Source organism: Elephas maximus, chromosome 21 (genome assembly GCF_024166365.1).
Source record: "Elephas maximus indicus isolate mEleMax1 chromosome 21, mEleMax1 primary haplotype, whole genome shotgun sequence".
Classification (NCBI taxonomy): Eukaryota; Metazoa; Chordata; class Mammalia; order Proboscidea; family Elephantidae; genus Elephas; species Elephas maximus.
The window spans coordinates 63,279,763-63,297,905 of NC_064839.1; positions in this window are offsets into that span (position 1 = coordinate 63,279,763).

Consider the following 18,143-nt stretch of genomic DNA (forward strand, 5'->3'; position numbering starts at 1 on the left):
GAAATGTGGTCACCTTAAACTATATTTTTGAAGCTCTCTGTAAAAATAGGCAAAAATTGTGTGCATGTATGTGTGTGTGTTTATGTTTGTATGTGGAGTTATGTTACTAAGTTTATAAATTTCAGTAATTACCGTGTGTAGAGGTCAATGATAAAATTTTGTGCCTCAGGTTTTGTGCTTGTGCCTTCGATTACGTATTCATTATGACTGTGAGCAAGTTGAAGAATACGGATGAAGTAAAAGGTATTTCCCACTTTGAAGGAACTTATAAAAAGTGGGCTTAGCGCAAGGGGAAGAGATGGATGTGGAATCATTAGGACTGGATTTGAATCTCTGTCTTTCCATTTCAAGCTGTGAGTCAATTCCTATTCCCTTTGAGCTCCGGTTTCCTCAGATGAGAACACGTTTTCCTTCCTTTCAGGATTATTGTACAGATTGACGGTCACGTGGGTAAAGTGCATAGCACATGGTTGGTACCTCGTAGGTACACTTTAAATAGGAATCATAAATCTGATTGAGACATTCTCAGATATATAAATGCTTATGTCTTTATCCGTGGACACAAAGTAGCTAGAATAACTGACAACAAGTATGAGGGTAAGGTGTGCTTCAAGGATGAGATGAGTTTGGATCACAGTCCTAAGGGTCTGATTTATATCACCTGTGAAAAATGCACGGGTCAGTATTGGCAGAAGAAATAACGTAAAGAAGGGCACAGAAACATAGATAAGGTAGATGCATCAGGAGAAAGCAATATCTTTTTTTCTTTTTCAATAATTAATAGGCCTTATTTTTTAGGTACAGTTTTAGATTTACAGGAAAATTAAGCAAATAGAACCTGAGGTTCCATATAGCCAACCCGCAACTGTGCCACACCTCCCCATAGTTCTCCTTATTATTAACATTGTGCATTAACGTGGTACGTTTGTTACAGTTAATGGAACTAATATGATACATTATTATTAACTATCATTCATAGCTTACATTAAAGTCCATTCTTTGTGTTGTACAGTTGTATAGGTTTTGATGAATACATGATGATATGTATCCAACATTGCAGTTTCATACAGAATTTTTTTTTTTTTTTTGCATGTGTGTGTAAACCTTTTCATGAGTTTTTACAGTAGTGGTCTCATATACAATATTTATCCTTTTGTGATTGACTTATTTCACTCAACATAATGCCCTCCAGATTCATCCATGTTATGAGATGCTTCTCAAATTCATCATTGTTCTGTACTGTTGCATAATACCCCATTGTGTGTCTGCACCACGGCTTGTTTATCCGTTCATCTGTTGGAGGGCATCTGGTTGTTACCATTTTTTGCTATCGTGAACAATGCTTCAGTGAACATGGGTGTGGATATGTCTATTTGTGTGACGACTCTTATTTCTCTAGGATATATTCCTAGGAGTGGGATTGCTGGATCATTTGATATTTCTGTTTCTAGCTTTCAGAATAGTTTTACCCTAACAATTTCCTGTGATTTACCTATTTCTCTCTCTCCTCCCTTCCCCAGAATACCTGGCAATCAGTATATTTTTTATCGCTTCTATAGTTTTACCTTTTCCAAAATGCCATATAGTTGGAATCATGCTGTAAGTAGTCTTTTCTGACTGGCTTTCCTTCACTTAGCAACATGCATCCAAGATTCTTCCATGTGTTTTCACAACTTGGTAGCTCATTTCTTTTTATTGCTGAATAATATTCTATTGTATGGATATACCCATGTTTGTTTATCCATTCTCTTGAAGGCTATGTTGGCCAGTTTGAGTTTTTTGACAATATTGAATAGAGCAACTATAAACATTTGTGTGCAGATTTTTGTGTAGATACTTGTTTCATCCCAATTTTGTAAATACCTAAGAGCATGATTGGAGCCCTAGTGGCACAGTGGTTAAGAGCTCAGGCTGCTAATCAAAAGATCAGCAGTTTGAATGAACCAGCCACTCCTTGGAAACCCTATGGGGCAGTTTTACCCTGTCCTATAGGGTCATTATGAGTCGGAATAGACTCAACAACAACAGGTTTGGTTTAGGTTGTTTTTTAAAATCATGATAAGTGGGCATATGCTAAGATTATCTTTAGCTTCAAAAGCTGCTGTGCCATTTTGCACTCTCTTTAGCTGTAAGTCGGCGTCCCTGTTACTCTTTATTCTCATCAGCATTTGGTACTGACAGTTTTATTATTATTATTTTAACTTTGACCATTCCAATACATGTGTAATGGTATCTCATTGTTTTAATTTGCAATTCCCTAATGACATATGATGAGCATCTTTTCATATGTTTATTTGCCATTTATAGATCTTCTTTGGTGAGGTGTTTCTTCAGATATCTTGCCCATTTTGTAATTGTGTTGTTTTCTTGTTGTTGAGTTTTAAGAGCTCTTTGCATATTTTGAAGACAAGACCTTTATCAGATGTGTGATTTGCAAATATTTTCTCAAAGTCTATGTCTTGTCTCTTTATTCTCTTAAGAGTACATTTCACAGAGCAAAAGTTTTAATTTTAATAAAGTCCAATCTCTCACTATTTTCTTTCATGGAATGTGCTTTTAGTGCCGTATTTAAAAACTCATTGCCAAACCCAAGGCCACCTAGTTTTTTTTTTACGTCATCTTCTAGAACTTTTATAGATTTGCAGTTTACATTTAGATCTATCTAAAATCCTTTTGAGTTAATTTTTGTGAAATATGTGAGCTCTGTGTCTAGATATTTTGGTATGTGTATGTCCAGTATTTCCAGGATTATTTGTTGAAAAGACTGTTTTGTCATTAAATTACCTTTGCTACTTTGTCAAATATGACTTGATTATATTTGTGTGAGTCTATTCCTGGGTTCTCTATTCTGTTCCATTGTTCACTTTGTCTGTTCTTTTACCAGTGCCATGCTGTGTTGATTGCTGTAGCTTTATAGTAAATCTTAAAGTCAGCTAGTGTCAGTCCTCTGGCTTTGTTCTTTGTCAGCATTGTGTTGACTATTACGCTTCTTTTTCTTTTGCTTATAAACTTCTGCAATCATTTTGTCAGTTTCCAGAAAATAATTTATTGGGATTATGATGAGGAATGGATTGAATCTATAGATCAGCTGAAGAGACTTGACATCTTAGCAATGATAATTTTTTTAATCCATAAACATGAAATATCTCTCCATTTATTTAGAACTTTGATTTATCTCCTCAGAGCTTTGTCATTTTCCTCATATAGAACATGTACATATTTTGTTAGATGTATAATAATTATTTTTTGTGCTATTATAAATGGTGTTGTGTTTTTAATTTCAAATTTCTATTGTTCATAGGAAAGTAGTTGACCATTGCATACCAATCTTGTCTCCATCTGTAATTGCTTATGAGTTTCAGGGATTTTCTTTGGGATTTTCTACCTGGAAAATGTTTTGTGGAAGGTAGAACTTGTAAGTGATAACCTTGAATATTTCACTGAGGAGATTTCTAAGTAAGACTTTGACTGGGCAGTCTGGTTTCTCCTTGTAACTTATAGTAAAGTACAAGAGGAAAAATATAAATTGAGGCATGAACTCTTAAGCAAAAAGAAACCAAAACATGAAAATTTAGAAAATTTTTTGGTGCAAAATTAAGTGCATGTTCGGGACAGAGCACCAAAGGTGTAGCTGAATAACCATTTGCTAAACAGATGAGGAGTGTGGCCCATGGGTTCAACCCACTATGTAGGCTTAGACTGAAGGGGGCAGAGATTGGATGAGATGAAGAAAAGCTCTCTGTCTCTTGGTAATCTATAGGCAAGGAATGGCCAGTGGATTTACTTGGCTGTAAACACCTATTGACCTTCAAGAATAAGAAAGGATGATTCTGGGAGCAGTTCAGAAACAAACAGGACTGCCAACAAGAGCACAGTGAACAGATGCTTCCTCAGTTTCAGAGGGTGAGACAATTGCCTAGGCTTCAAAGGACAGGGTTAATGCCTAGGTTTCAAAGGGTGAGGCCACCACCTTGATTCCAAGGGGTGGGGCCACCAATATCAGTGGGCCTGGAGAACATGACCACCAAGGAAAAAGAGGGTGGAATCAGTGACCTAATGAGTTATAAAAACAGAGGTATTGTCCAAACCCAAGAAGATGGAGCTGATGTTCCAATGGGCCAGAAAATTGGGACTGATGCCCAGGGATGCGTGAGTAGGGCCAAAGACCAGGGTTAAGGGGCTGTGACCCATAATCTGGAGGCAGGGCTGTCTCCTAGACTTCCAAGGGCGAGTATACCACCAGATGTGCCTGGAGAACAGAAATTTATTTTTAAGTCTTCAAATCTGATGAAATTTTCCTTGCTGGGTTTCGAATTTCCTTGGTACTCATGACTTCTTCTTTCCCTCTAATTTCTTCCTTTTGAAATGAAATGTCCAATTTACATCTGTTCCACCATTGTAATTTGGAAGTTGATAGATTGTATCTTAGGTTTCACACATCCACTAATAGAAATTTTGCCACTGGGTGAACCCAACAGAGAATCTCATCCATATATGATTTAGGTTATTCAGAAGAGGAGATTTTTGGATAGATGCTAGCATGGGTTATGACATTTGAGGGTGCTGGGATGGGGTGAAAATACACTCGTGTGCACACACACACACATATATGTGGTATTTATTCTGTTTGGTGTTCTCCGAGCTTCCTGGATCTGTGGTTTGGTTTATATCATTAATTTTGAAAAATTATAGGTCATTATTTCTTCACATATTTTTTCTGCTCCTTTCTCTCTTCTCCTAGTATTCCAATTATGTGTATATTATAACTTTTGTAATTGTTTTACTGTTCTTGGATATTCTTTTTTTTTTAATTCTTTTTTCCCTTTGTTTTTTGTTTTGGGTAGTTTCCACTGATACGTCTTCAAGCTCACTGATTCCTCCCTTGGACATGTCTGTCTACTGCTAAGCCAATTGAAAACATTCATTTTTGACAGTGTTTTTTCTTTATTCTTAGCATTTCCTTTTTATTCATTCTTAAAGTTTCATCTCTGCTTACATTACCCATCTACTATTGTGCGTTGTCCACTTTTTCCTTTAGATTTCTTAGCGTATTTTTGTTGTTGTTGGGTGCTGTTGAGTCAATTCTAACTCATAGTCACCCCGTGCGACAGAGTAGAACTGATCCATGGGTTTTTCTAGCTTGTAATATGCGTGGAAACAGATTGCCAAGCCTTTCTCCTACAGAGCTGCTGGGTGGGTTCAAACCACCTATCTTCCATTTAGCTGTCTAGCGCTTAACTGCTCTGCTGCCAGGACTCTGTATTAGCATATCATTCATAGTTATTTTTAGTACCCAATCTGGTATTTCCAAAATCGCTGCCATATCTGAGTCTGGTTTTAATATTGGCTTTGTCTCATGAGATTTTTTTTTTTTCCTTGCCTTTGTTGATACCTTGTACCTTAGGTTTCACCAGGTCCACCAATAGAAATTTTGCCACTGGATGAACCATACTGAGGATATCATCTACACATGACTTAGGTTATTCAGAAGAGGAGATTTGGGACAGAAACCAGATGCTAGAATGGGGTTATGACTTTTGAGAATGCTGGGATGGTTAAACATTTAATTTAAAAAATCATTTTCAATTTTATAACAGATTTTGAAAATCCATGGCTTGAAAAGTTTGATATTTTGCCAGAATCTGAAAGGGTAAGCAGTTTTATGTTAATCTTGCAAGTAGTTAGGCTGTGTTTTTGCTGTAGCTGTAGGTGTCAGAGGCTTCAATTTTCTCTAGTGTCTTTGTTTTGTTTTTGTCTTTCCTTTCATCTCTGGGTTTCCCTGAAACCTCCTCCTTAAATAGTGCCCCATCTTTCTTTCTGCTGCAATCCACTGCTGTTATTCAGAAACCATGTTATAGTGGTGGTAAAGTGTGGCACAGAGGAAGCATTCTGTAGTCCTATGATTAGGTCTCAATGTTTCATCGTGTCTGTACCACCATACTGAGACCTTCACTAGTGCTTGTCAGGCTTTTTTTTTTTTTTTTTTTTCCTCCTTATGTGAACGGAAAGGCTAGAGGAAGCTGCATGTGGGTAATTTCTCTTCTGCTAAGTCACTTTTTTTTTTTTTTTAAGTCACTAAGGATCCGGTGAACTTTTTTCTTTGCTGGGTAGAACTTTGTTGTGGAGAACTCTGGGTTATTTTACACAAATTATTTACCGTATTTCTACACAAATAACATGTGTCGCACCCTTCTCCCACAAGGTATTTTCGTAAGTGCCCCATCCTGACTTTTTTACATGTTGCTATAAAATAAAATTAGCATAGCACGCTTATGAAAACACTTCATGGGAGTAGGGCATTGCTGGCAAACAAATGCGGTAGGCTGTGGTGTTTGCATAAAGAAAAGGGACTCCCCCCCTCCACCTCCCCAGCCAAACTTGAGGAGCTTTTTCTAATCGACTTCACTTTGCGAACCAGGAGAAACTTCTGTATATAAAACTCATGAAAGTGTGGAGGGCCCCCCATCAGACTGAGCATCCAGAATTTTTAACTCTCAACCTAGTCCACATTCAGCCTTCGGCAATTTCTCAAGGTTACCATGCAAGTGTTCCTACCAATATAGGGTCGCTATGAGTCGGAATTGACTTGACCTAAACGGGTTTGATTTTTTTTTTTTTTTTTTTACCAAATATTGGGTCCCGTGTTTCAGGTAAGCTTATCTGTATTCTCTGTATTTAGCTGTCTCTTCATTTTTTAGGTGGTGATTTGTCCTATGACATCAGTTATTTGATGGCTCAAATAAAAGTCATCGATTTTCAGTTTGTTTAGCTTTTCTCGCGTTGTGAGGGCTGGGAAGATGATGTCCACGCTGTTTCTAAGTAAAAGTGGAAACCAGAACAGCAAGTTAATTTTGATTGGTGTGTTTTACTCTGAGAGAACTCAAATAACTCGATCTTTTTTTTTTTTTTTAACTATTAAATAATATCATATCACCGATCATTGGTAGGGGATTTTTTGAGTGATAGGAATAACGATAATTAATAGATAAGCGCTTTCTTTTGACCAAAAAGTGTTAAGTATTCCAGAATGTAACACTCAGGTTTTAAACACTGAAGTTTTTTTTTTAACAGCAATCCACTAACCCACTGCCATGGAGTCGATTCCGACTCATAGCGACCCTATAGGACAGAGTAGCACTGCACCATAGAGTTTCCAAGGAGCACCTGGTGGATTCGAACTGCTGACCTTCTGGTTAGCAGCCATAGCACTTAACCACTAAGCCACCACGGTTTCCTTTTTAACAGCAGTTAGTTCATTTCAATAATAACTCTTGGTATTTTTTAGAATTTGTCATCTTTTCTGCTAAGTCTTTCTACCTAAATTAGTACTGCTATTTCTGAGTCAGGAGGATTAAGATTCTATTGCTACATGGATATTTTAGATAGCTTACCAGAATGTCAAATACATAAAAAAAAAAAAATACATAGTTATATTAAATAAAGAGCTATTCTCTTTTTTGAATTTAAGATTGTATGCATTCTTTCATAACAGTATAAAATTAATTTGGGACCTACATATCATATAACTAGAACCATTGAAAGAGTAAAAGTTAATATGCTAATAATGATTTTTCTTTAACTTAGAACTTTTCAGGGAAATTAATGGAAAATTATATCTAAGTAAACACAGTGCTAAATTAAAAAAGAAAATCAATACAAAATATATATGTTTACTTAAATTCTGATAATATCTTTATGTATAAAACGTATGATTATATGTAAGTGTAAATATAGTAGACATTCATTTCCAAAATTAAAACCAGTATGAAATTAAGTCACATGGCTCCACAAATAAAATGACAGGACGAATTGTCATTAGAAATAGCATAAGAATTAACAAAGCTGTATCTTTGATTCTTTCCCTTATTTAAAAAAAAGTAAAACAATTAATGAAAAGTAGTTTAAATATGACTACTCATACATTATTAGGTAGATTATAGCTATTTGATCTTATCAACGAATTAAAAAAATAGTTCATAGATATTCTCTATTTCTATGTCAGAGAAGAGGAAACCCTATTTTGTCATGAGTTTCTAAAAGTATATTTGAATACTAGGAATACCATAATTAAAACATATTTACTTATTAATTTTTTTAAAGTATTCATTGAGTTCTCTGGTAGCAACAGCTAATTGGCACCCAATCTCTGTCTTCCACTTTTTCCACACTAATACAATATTTAGCTGGATATAAAGCCATACAGATTGAAGATTGCCTTTTGCAGCTTCTCTTGCCTATAGCCATGTGCGTATATAGCCAAGTAGATTAAATTCTGGTCAATAGGATGTTAGTGGAAGTAATGAAAGCAACTGCTAATCTGTGCTTTCAAAGATAAGAAGCATGCCTTTCCAATTATCTCCTTTTTTCTACATGATGGGTGGAATATGGACCAGATGGTAAGCTCTCCTTGATCCTGAAGAAGAGCACAGGGACTAGGGTACATAGAAGGACGGCAGAGAAGAAGCCTGTTCCTTCATGACTGTGGAACACAGCCAATGTACCAGCCCTTTTATTCATGTGGAACATAAGCTTTTCACATCTCTAAGTTTCTGTTATTTCAGGTCTCTTTGACAACCGATTTAGATCCTAATACATGGTACGTGTAACATTCTTATGAGAATGGGATGTTACCCTTGCCCTTAAGGAAACAAAACACATGTCAGTCATGTAAAACAAAGGAGCAAGAGAAAAACCATTAATACGAATATCCCTTTCGGTACATTAAAAATGTTGGTGATTTTAAACATGGCTAATTTAATTATCAAATGGTTAAACATTTAAAACATCTTTTTGAATTTTGTAACAGATTTTGAAAACCTGTGGCTTGAAAAGTTTGATATTTTGCTAGAATTTGAAACGGCAAGCGTTAACTAGTATTCTGATGTCTGATAATATCCTGGGATGCCTATCATCTCTACAGCTTCTTATAGCATAGATTAGCCTCTTCCTTTTCTCATGGTCCTCTGTTCTCTGACTGACGGGCCATTTTTAAAGTCTCAGGTTGAGATGAGACCTGACTGCTTTCAATGTTTTATTAAACTTACAAACTTGAAGTCTACCCTTAAAAGTAAAAACTGTAACTTTCAAGATTCTCCCACCTTTTGCATTTGGAGTGGTTAAGAGCTTGGCTGCTAACTTAAAGGTCAGCAGTTCAAATCTACCAGCTGCTCCTTGGAAACTCTGTGGGGCAGTTCTAATCTGTCCTTTAGGGTCACTACAAGTTGGAATTAACTTGATGGCAATGGGCTTTTAACTCTCTTTCAAAATCAAGGTGAAAACATATTCCATTCTGTATACCTTGAGTTATACCAAATTCTTATACATGAGAAAATCCAGGGCATTGAATGATATTTTTATAGACAACACTTAATTTTCTCTTTAATTGCAGTACCTTAGATATTCACAAACTTTGTCATCCTTAGCCTCACCATATTTGCAAAAGGAACCTATTAGCCCCTTTGTTATGTTTTCTGGTCTCATAGATCTTTTGTAGATATACTCCTTAAGTATTTTTCACACTGTTGTATGAACCTCATATAAACACACTAGTAATGCCAATTTCCTGTAAAAACCAAAACCAAACCCATTGCCATCAAGTCGATCCCAACTCTAGCAACACTATAGGACACAGTAGAACTGCCCCATAGGGTTTCCAAGGAGCACCTGGCGGATTCAAACTTCCAACCCTCTGGCTAGCAGCCAGGCTCTTAATCACTGTGCCAACAGGGCTCCAGTTTCCTAAGGTGTTTCTATAAATGTCTTATATTAAAATTAATTAACTTAGTAGGCCTCAGTATGTTCTGACTCTGTTTACATATTTGTTGTATATTATCTGGCACATGTCCATATGTTTCTGAATTCCATAAAGTATAAATCCTTATTTTTAATTGAAGTTTGTTTCAATTAAATTCATTTTATTTTAATCCTTCCTTCCTTTTCCATATCTAGGATTGTAATTTTTTTTTCTTTTTAGAACCTTTGCCTTCTCTGTGAATCCTGGGCTCAAGGACATCCTTCTGGAACTTCTTAGGAAAATCTGACAAACATATTCACAAATTTGGTAAATAAAATTATGAAAACAAATTGTCGCCATTATTATAACCAAAAAATAGTTCCAGATTTTTTTCTGTACACAGTAGCCACTCAACGTATTTTTACAGAAGAAATAAATGATAGGTCCTAATAGATAAATTTCAATATCATGTCTGTTCCTTTTATATTTTTTCCATTGTCAAACTTCAGTCTATCAGTAAATAATATCTGGGCTTTATATCTTCTAGCCAGTTTCTCTGGAGTCTGACTCATAGCAAAGCCTGAGTGTCAGAGTAGAACTGTGTTCCGCAGGGTTTTCAGTGGCTGATTTTTCAGAAGTCGGTCACTAGACTTTTCTTCCAAGGTGCCTCTGGGTGGACTCAAACCTCCAATCTTTTGGTTAGCAGCCTAGTCTGTTAACCATTTGCACCACCCAGTGACCCTAAGTGGTACAAATAGTTAAGTGCTTGGCTATTAAATGAAAGGTTGGCAGTTTGAATCTACTCAGAGGCACCTTGGGAGAAGGACTGGCGCTCTACTTCCAAAAACGTCACAACCTTGAAAACGATATGGACTGCAGTTCTGCTCTGCACACACTGGGTCATCTTGAGTTAGGGTCAACTCTATGATGACTAACAGCAAATCTTAATGCTTACTCTCCTAACCATCCATATTACCCAGATAGCTTGGCTCTTAATTTTTTGGCTCCAATGATTTTGGAAGAAGAAGCTTATTATCTACCATAAAAAAAAAAAACTATATGGGATGAATTTATTTTATAAATGTTGACTGAATATTACAATTTTGTTAAATAAATACACTATAATAAGGAGTTAAAATGTCTCAATTTTCTTAATTTCCTCATGTAAATGGAGCTAATATCTGCTTCCTGGACTATTTAATATAAGTAAAATATTTCGAAGTGCATTTCACAGAGAAGGCACTCAATAAATGGTAGGTATCATTATTAAATGGATTGCTCTCTGGCATATTAGTAAAATTGTGCAATATTTCACTTATTCAACAGATTCTTTTTGACTATACGATGAGGGTAAGACATTAAGCCATTGGAAAATTGATTCACTAAATAATCAGCTTTTATAATGAAATCCACATGATGGCCACTAAATGCTCCAAAGTGCAGACTATGTTTACTTTTTATTTAATGTCTCAATAGATTTTATTAGATTATTTAGTTTATGCACACTGATCATTGTCCCTCATCAGTGTATAAATGCTAAGGAATCTAAAATAGTGATATAACAACAACAAAAAAACCTGTTGCCCTCGAGTTGATTCTGACTCATAGTGACCCTATAGGGTAGAGTAGAACTGCCTCATGGGGTTTCCAATAAGTTGCTGGTGGATTTGAACTACCAACCTTCTGGTTAGCAGCTGATCTCTTAACTGCTGCTCCATCAGGGCTCCCAAATTTGTGATATAGCCCTTTCTGTATAAACACCAAGACTTAATGCTGGAGTCGTATTCTACTGCCAGCCAGTGACTACCATGTATTCCAGACCCTAAAATCATTGTAATTTTATGATAGTTTTGAAGCAAATTTTTATTCCTATGAATCAAGCTGGAAAAAAAAAAAAGCTGAAGCTTTTCTTTTTAATAACGATGGGTCCCTCCTGAAAGTACCTGTGACTCTCCTGAGGATTTTCTGTTGGTTCACATGAGAGGCGCGCAAGACGTGCCAGGGATCCAACGCTTCCAGGAGCAGCTAAAGGCAATTTCAAATGGAAGTAAAAGGACACATATATCCCGGCTTCTTGCCTTTTGTTCAGGACAATTTGACGCAGGTTTAACATCATGTCCCAGATTTTCTGGAAGGACTGAGCTCCAGTTGCTCATCGCAGTAACTGGATTGGGAATACACCTTTTTGTGGCTTCTCTGTTTCATCACCCAAAAAAACTTTTGCACTATAATTTGTGTCTTAAGATCTGCTTCTGAGGGAATAGATCTTAGAATGGGTTCTTAGCAACTCAGTATGATTTCTGAGCAGCACTGAAGTGGTCCTGTTGAGGCCAAAGAACAGGACTCAACAGTGGCAGGAATGTTGTAAACAAAAGTCAAAGGATTTCCATTTTAGGTTTGATGTTGACAATTAAATTGAGTTTTACATCTTTGTGTCCAGTTTTTCCTTATGTGATTAACAAGCCCTACCTCTGTATTTGGGGTGCACTCAACTGAAATATTTATTTTATTGAGTGAGACTCTCCATATGAAGTCTTATAAAAATTTTTAGCTATCATAGAAATAAACGTTTAGAGCATTGTTTTTTTTAACTGTATTAATTTATCATTATCATTTAGTATATCACTTTCTTTTTGGAACTTAGAAAATGTTACACACTGGTAAAGCGTGAAGGTCACAATCTTTATAATATTTTATGTAATTTTAAAGTGATTGTCTTTGCATTTAGCTTTTGCTATATTGTGCGGTTGTAAATTTATTTTTTTCTTTTAGAAGTTAAGCCATATATTTTGTCCAAATTAGAAATGAGCCAGAAATTTCATATTTTTCAACAGATGAAAAGTGTATTGTGGTAAATTACAATATTGTGTAAATGTCCACATTCTTGAATGAGACATAAGAATAAGTGTGGGGGGCCGCTTCTCTGAACAACTGAACTTGAAATCATTTTTAAAGAAAACATTATATTAATTTTTTAACGAGTATGCTTCATTATGGCACATTCTTACAATGGAATGGTCTAATTCCACTCAAAAGATCTCATTAGTAGCGTATACTGAATCAAATTTTGACTTTAGAAATATTAAGTGTTGAGTCTGGAAGCAGTAAGATGCCATGATAAGGTTGAATTAATCCGTGTATGGATCATTTTCATATGCCACAAAATTGCCTTGCACAAAGGAAGTTGCGTACACCAAAATATCTAGTTTAATTTTTGATTTGTTTCTTTCTGTTGCTTCCTGTATCTGACTGATCCCAGCAGACCCCATTAAATCTATGTCCCAAATGTAGCTCAAATCTGCCCACATTTTTCCATCGCCACTACTACTACCTAAGAGTTACAATCTTCCCCTGCTGAGATAAAACCTTCATGGTTGTTATTCTTGCTTTCAGCTTAGACCCTTTAACGTCTATTATAGTGATTTGATTAAAATTATGATGTCTTAAATGATTGGCTCCAGACTGACTTTGGCAATCTCATCTTGGACCTCTCTCCTGCTCACCAAGGAGTCTTTGGGTGTTATAAACAGTTAACACACTTTGAGGCTAAACAAAAGATTGGAGGTTGGAGTCCAGCAGAGGTGCCTCAGAAGAAAGGCCCTGGCAACCTACTTCTGAAAGGTTAGCCATTAAAAACCCTATGGAGCTTAGCTCTACTCTGACACACATGGGGTTACCATGGGTCAGAATCAGTGTGAGGGCAACTGGTAGCTGGTACTGCCCACCAACTAAATGTCAGTCACCCTGGTTTTCTTGCTGTTCTTTGAACACACCTCATATGTTCCTGCCATAAAGCCTTTGCTCTGGGTATTTTCCCTTCCTGGAATGTTTTGTTTCCTTTTGGTACACATAAGTCCTTCTTACATTCAGATCTCAACGTGAATGCTGCCTCCTAAATCAAGAAGGCAAGCCTTCCCTGATGTCTAACAGTGTCCTATTTTACCGTCTTGCATATAATTTATTGCCAACTGATCATTTTCTTATTACTTACTTAGCATGTTTATTTTCTCTATCTCCCAACCAGAACATGTGTTCCACATAGGCAGGAAACTAGCCTGTCTCCTTTATCACCGTTTTCTCAGAATCTAAAGCCATGAAAAAATTAATGAAGAAAGTCAGTAAATACATGTGAGTGTAATAATGAAAACACTTTAAAGTGTCACATTTTGCATAAATACTGCTATTTATACATTTTATGTAATGCAGGTCTAATAATACGTGAGAACTGAAATACATTCCTCAGTGAAAATAGTTAATGATAAAATAGCTAATGTCTCAGGTTTAAACAGCATATAGTGGTACACACATAACGTGCGAGCCATATTTTGACAGCACAGAAAGGGAAGAAAACCAACCATCAGGAAAATATCAAATTGGACATAAATCTCAACCCATATTTAAGTTTTGGGGAAAAAATTCTTTAACAAAAAATTGAAAAGTGTTGCAGGAACCATAATTATTTTATATATATATTCTCAAGTAATCTGTGAAGTCAGATATTTTATTCCCTACGTTCAGACATTCCCAGCTAAAGCATTTAAGGTCTTTGTAAAATCTCGATTAAAAAAAAGCAAAAAACATACAAACAAAAGCCTCTAAGTATCATTATATTTACTAGATATTTTGATCCCATTTAGTATTTTGGTATTCAAAATTGTAACCAGTTCTCAAAGGACTTTTACATATATAATTTCACAGTCTCATGTAGTAGACAAAATTTATCATCCTCATTTTTCTTCTGGAGAAAACTGAGTCACAGAGAGATAATGACATTTTTGCAGTCCTAGAACTTGTAATGACAGAGCCAGGATTTCTCCCAGTCCTTTTATATCATGTCAGAGGAGCTCCGCTCATTGGGCACATGGTAAAAACTTGACAAATATCTGAGTTTCTATGAAGATGGAAAGAGGCATAAAAGCGATTTGATCCACTTATTCATCATGCCTAAATAATGTTTACATGTAGATATTCCCCCTTTTTCAAGGAAACCATGGTGATTTTGTAAATATTAGATCATAAATCTTAATGGAAGAAATGGAATACACATTAGCATCCTTGTCTTGCGGATGAATAAGCTGAAGTGGTTTGCTCAAGGTCAGCTGAATTGCCTTTCTAAGACACGCTGGCGAGCCTGTGACTTTTACTGCTGTTGTCTAAACTAGGTCTTTTCTAGGCCTCTTTCAGCTCCATTTTATGTACTCTGGGTCTATAGCCTAATTTTCTATTTACTAGGTGCATATAAAATCAATATTTATTTTATATAGAGCCTTGCACTTCAAAAGTTTCAAGGTAAATCAATAGGTAGAATTCATTCCGTAAGAAGAGTAATTAGGCAGTCCCCCAAACATTGCAGTTACTGCATATTTGAAAGCTATAAGTTGTCTGAATCAAAGAAAAAGTCACCTAGCTTAGGCTAACACCTTCCAAAAGTACAACTAAAGGTGATTTTATTGATGGCTAAACTCTGACAATAAAGAAAAACGGAGTTTCTAAAAAGAATCCTGTTTTGTTCTAAGGTTATTCTAGGTGAAGAGAAAATAAATGCAGAGAAAAAAGAAGAAATAATATCTAAAACATTCACTCTCAACAAGTTTAGATAGCCAAAAATGTAATAGGATGTAATACCAAAAGTTGTTTCGAATGGAGTTGAGAAATAAAATGTTGATTTTTATTTGTTACTTTTTGTTGAGTGTAGAATTATCATTATATAGCTTGCTAAATCTAGCATTTACCTTGTCAAATCAACCAAGAGATAATTAATGCATTTGTGTGGAATACTTCTGGCAAGGGAACAAGACATTATAATAAGAACTGACTCAGGATGAGAGAATTACTAATGAAACTGTGGCCTTGGCATTAAGAAGAACACACACTAATGATACCACTGTTTCATACTCAGATACAAACATGTTGTCTTCTACCCTTGGAGGGATCAGTCCCAACTTTCAACGTCTTCATATTTTCTTGAACAAACTACCACCATATTATTGGCATCTAACCTAGTCTTTCTCTTTTGTCATATGCAAGGACTTCTCCTTTTTAACCTTCCCCCCTTTAACTCAAACCCATTGCCATCGAGTTGGTTCTGACTCAAAGTGACCCTACAGGATAGAGTACAATTGTCTCATATGGTTTCCAAGGAGCTGTTAGTGGATTTGAACTGTCAACGTTTGCGTTAGGAGCCATACCTAGAATTCTAGAGTTTGACATTGCCTATGTCTTTATCTTTTACTACAAATTTACCGCTCTGATTTCCTGTATGTGTAGTCTTTGGGTATATATCTGTCAGAGATTATAATTTCTCTTTCTGCCCTGACTACTATACTGGGATAGATATTTATGAAAACATGGGTCTAGAATGTATTTATTGAAATGTTCAGTGACATTTTTCAGTAAAACCAATATAAGGCCACTGTCATGGGTTGAATTATGCCCCCCCAAAAATGTGCATATCAATTTGGTTAGGCCATGTTTCCCAGTATTCTGTGGTTGTCCTCCATTTTGTAGTTGTTTTTTTAAATTTTATGTTGAAGAGGATTTGGGTGGGATTGTAACACCATTACCAGGTCACATTCCTAATCCAATGTAAAGGGAGTTTCCTTGGGGGGTGGCCTACACCACCTTTTATCTCTCAAGGAAAGGGAGTTAGCAGAGAGGGGGGACTTCGTACTTCCAAGAAAGCAGTGCTGGGAGCTCCTAGTTCAGGGGAAGATTGATGAGAAGGCTGACAGAGAGAGAAAGAATTTTGCTGGAGCTGACACCCTGAGTTTGGACTTTTAGCCTACTTTACTGTAAGGAAATAAACTGCTCTTTGTTAAAGCCATCCACTTGTAGTATTTCTGTTATTGCAGCACTAGATAACTAAGAGCCACCATATCTGTAATTGTTATACCTTATCATCACTACTTATCCTCTCCCAGTTTTATTTGCCCTGCAGCCAGAGTAGTATATGTTAAGCTACTTATTTTACTTATTTATATGGCGTATTGTCTGTCTGTCCGCACCAAGTATAATGTAAGGTCAAGGAGGTTAGAGATTTTTTTCTGTTACATTCATACATGAAAGTGTATAGAAAAATACACAGAATATGTCAACAACCATTTGTTGAATAAATTGTTTTTGTAATTAGGTGCCAGCTAGGTGGGTTCGAACTGCCAACTTTTTGGTTAGGGAGCAAGCACTTAACCAGTGCACAACCAGGACACCTTTCTTTATTTCTTTTTTTTTTTATTAACTTCTATTGAGCTTCAAGCGAACGTTTACAAATCAAGTCAAACTGTCACATATAAGTTTATATACACCTTACTCCATACTCCCACTTGCTCTCCCCCTAATGAGTCAGCCCTTCCAGTCTCTCCTTTCGTGACAATTTCGCCAGCTTCCAACTCTCTCTATCCTCCCATCCCCCCTCCAGACAGGAGATGCCAACACCGTCTCAAGTGTCCACCTGATATAATTAGCTCACTCTTCATCAGCATCTCTCTCCTACCCACTGGCCAGTCCCTTTCATGTCTGATGAGTTGTCTTCGGGGATGGTTCCTGTCCTGGGCCAGCAGAAGGTTTGGAGACCATGACCGCCGGGATTCCTCTAGTCTCAGTCAGACCATTAAGTACGGTCTTTTTATGAGAATTTGGGGTCTGCATCCCACTGATCTCCTGCTCCCTCAGGGATTCTCTGTTGTGCTCCCTATCAGGGCAGTGATCGGTTGTGACTGGGCACCAACTAGTTCTTCTGGTCTCAGGATGATGTAGGTCTCTGGTCCATGTGGCCCTTTCTGTCTCTTGGGCTCTTAGTTATCGTGTGACCTAGGTGTTCTTTGTTTTCCTTTGATCCAGGTGGGTTGAGACCAATTGATGCATCTTAGATTGCCGCTTGTTAGCATTTAAGACCCCAGACGCCACATTTCAAAGTGGGATGCAGAATGTTTTCATAAAAGAATTATTTTGCCAATTGACTTAGAAGTCCCCTTAAACCATGGTCCCCAAACCCCCACCCTTGCTCCGCTGCCCTTTGAAGCATTCAGTTTATCCCAAAAACTTCTTTGCTTTTGGTCCAGTCCAGTTGAGCTGACCTTCCATGTATTGAGTATTGTCCTTCCTTTCACCTAAAGCAGTTCTTATCTACTAACTAATCAGTAAAAGACCCTCTCCCACCCTCCTTCCCTTCCCCCCTCGTAACCACAAAAGTATGTGTTCTTCTCAGTTTATACTATTTCTCAAGATCTTATAATAGTGGTCTTATACAATATTTGTCCTTTTGCCTCTGACTAATTTCGCTCAGCATAATGCCTTCCAGGTTCCTCCATGTTATGAAATGTTTCACAGATTCATCACTGTTCTTTGTCGATGCGTAGTATTCCATTGTGTGAATATACCACAATTTATTTATCCATTCATCTGTTGATGGACA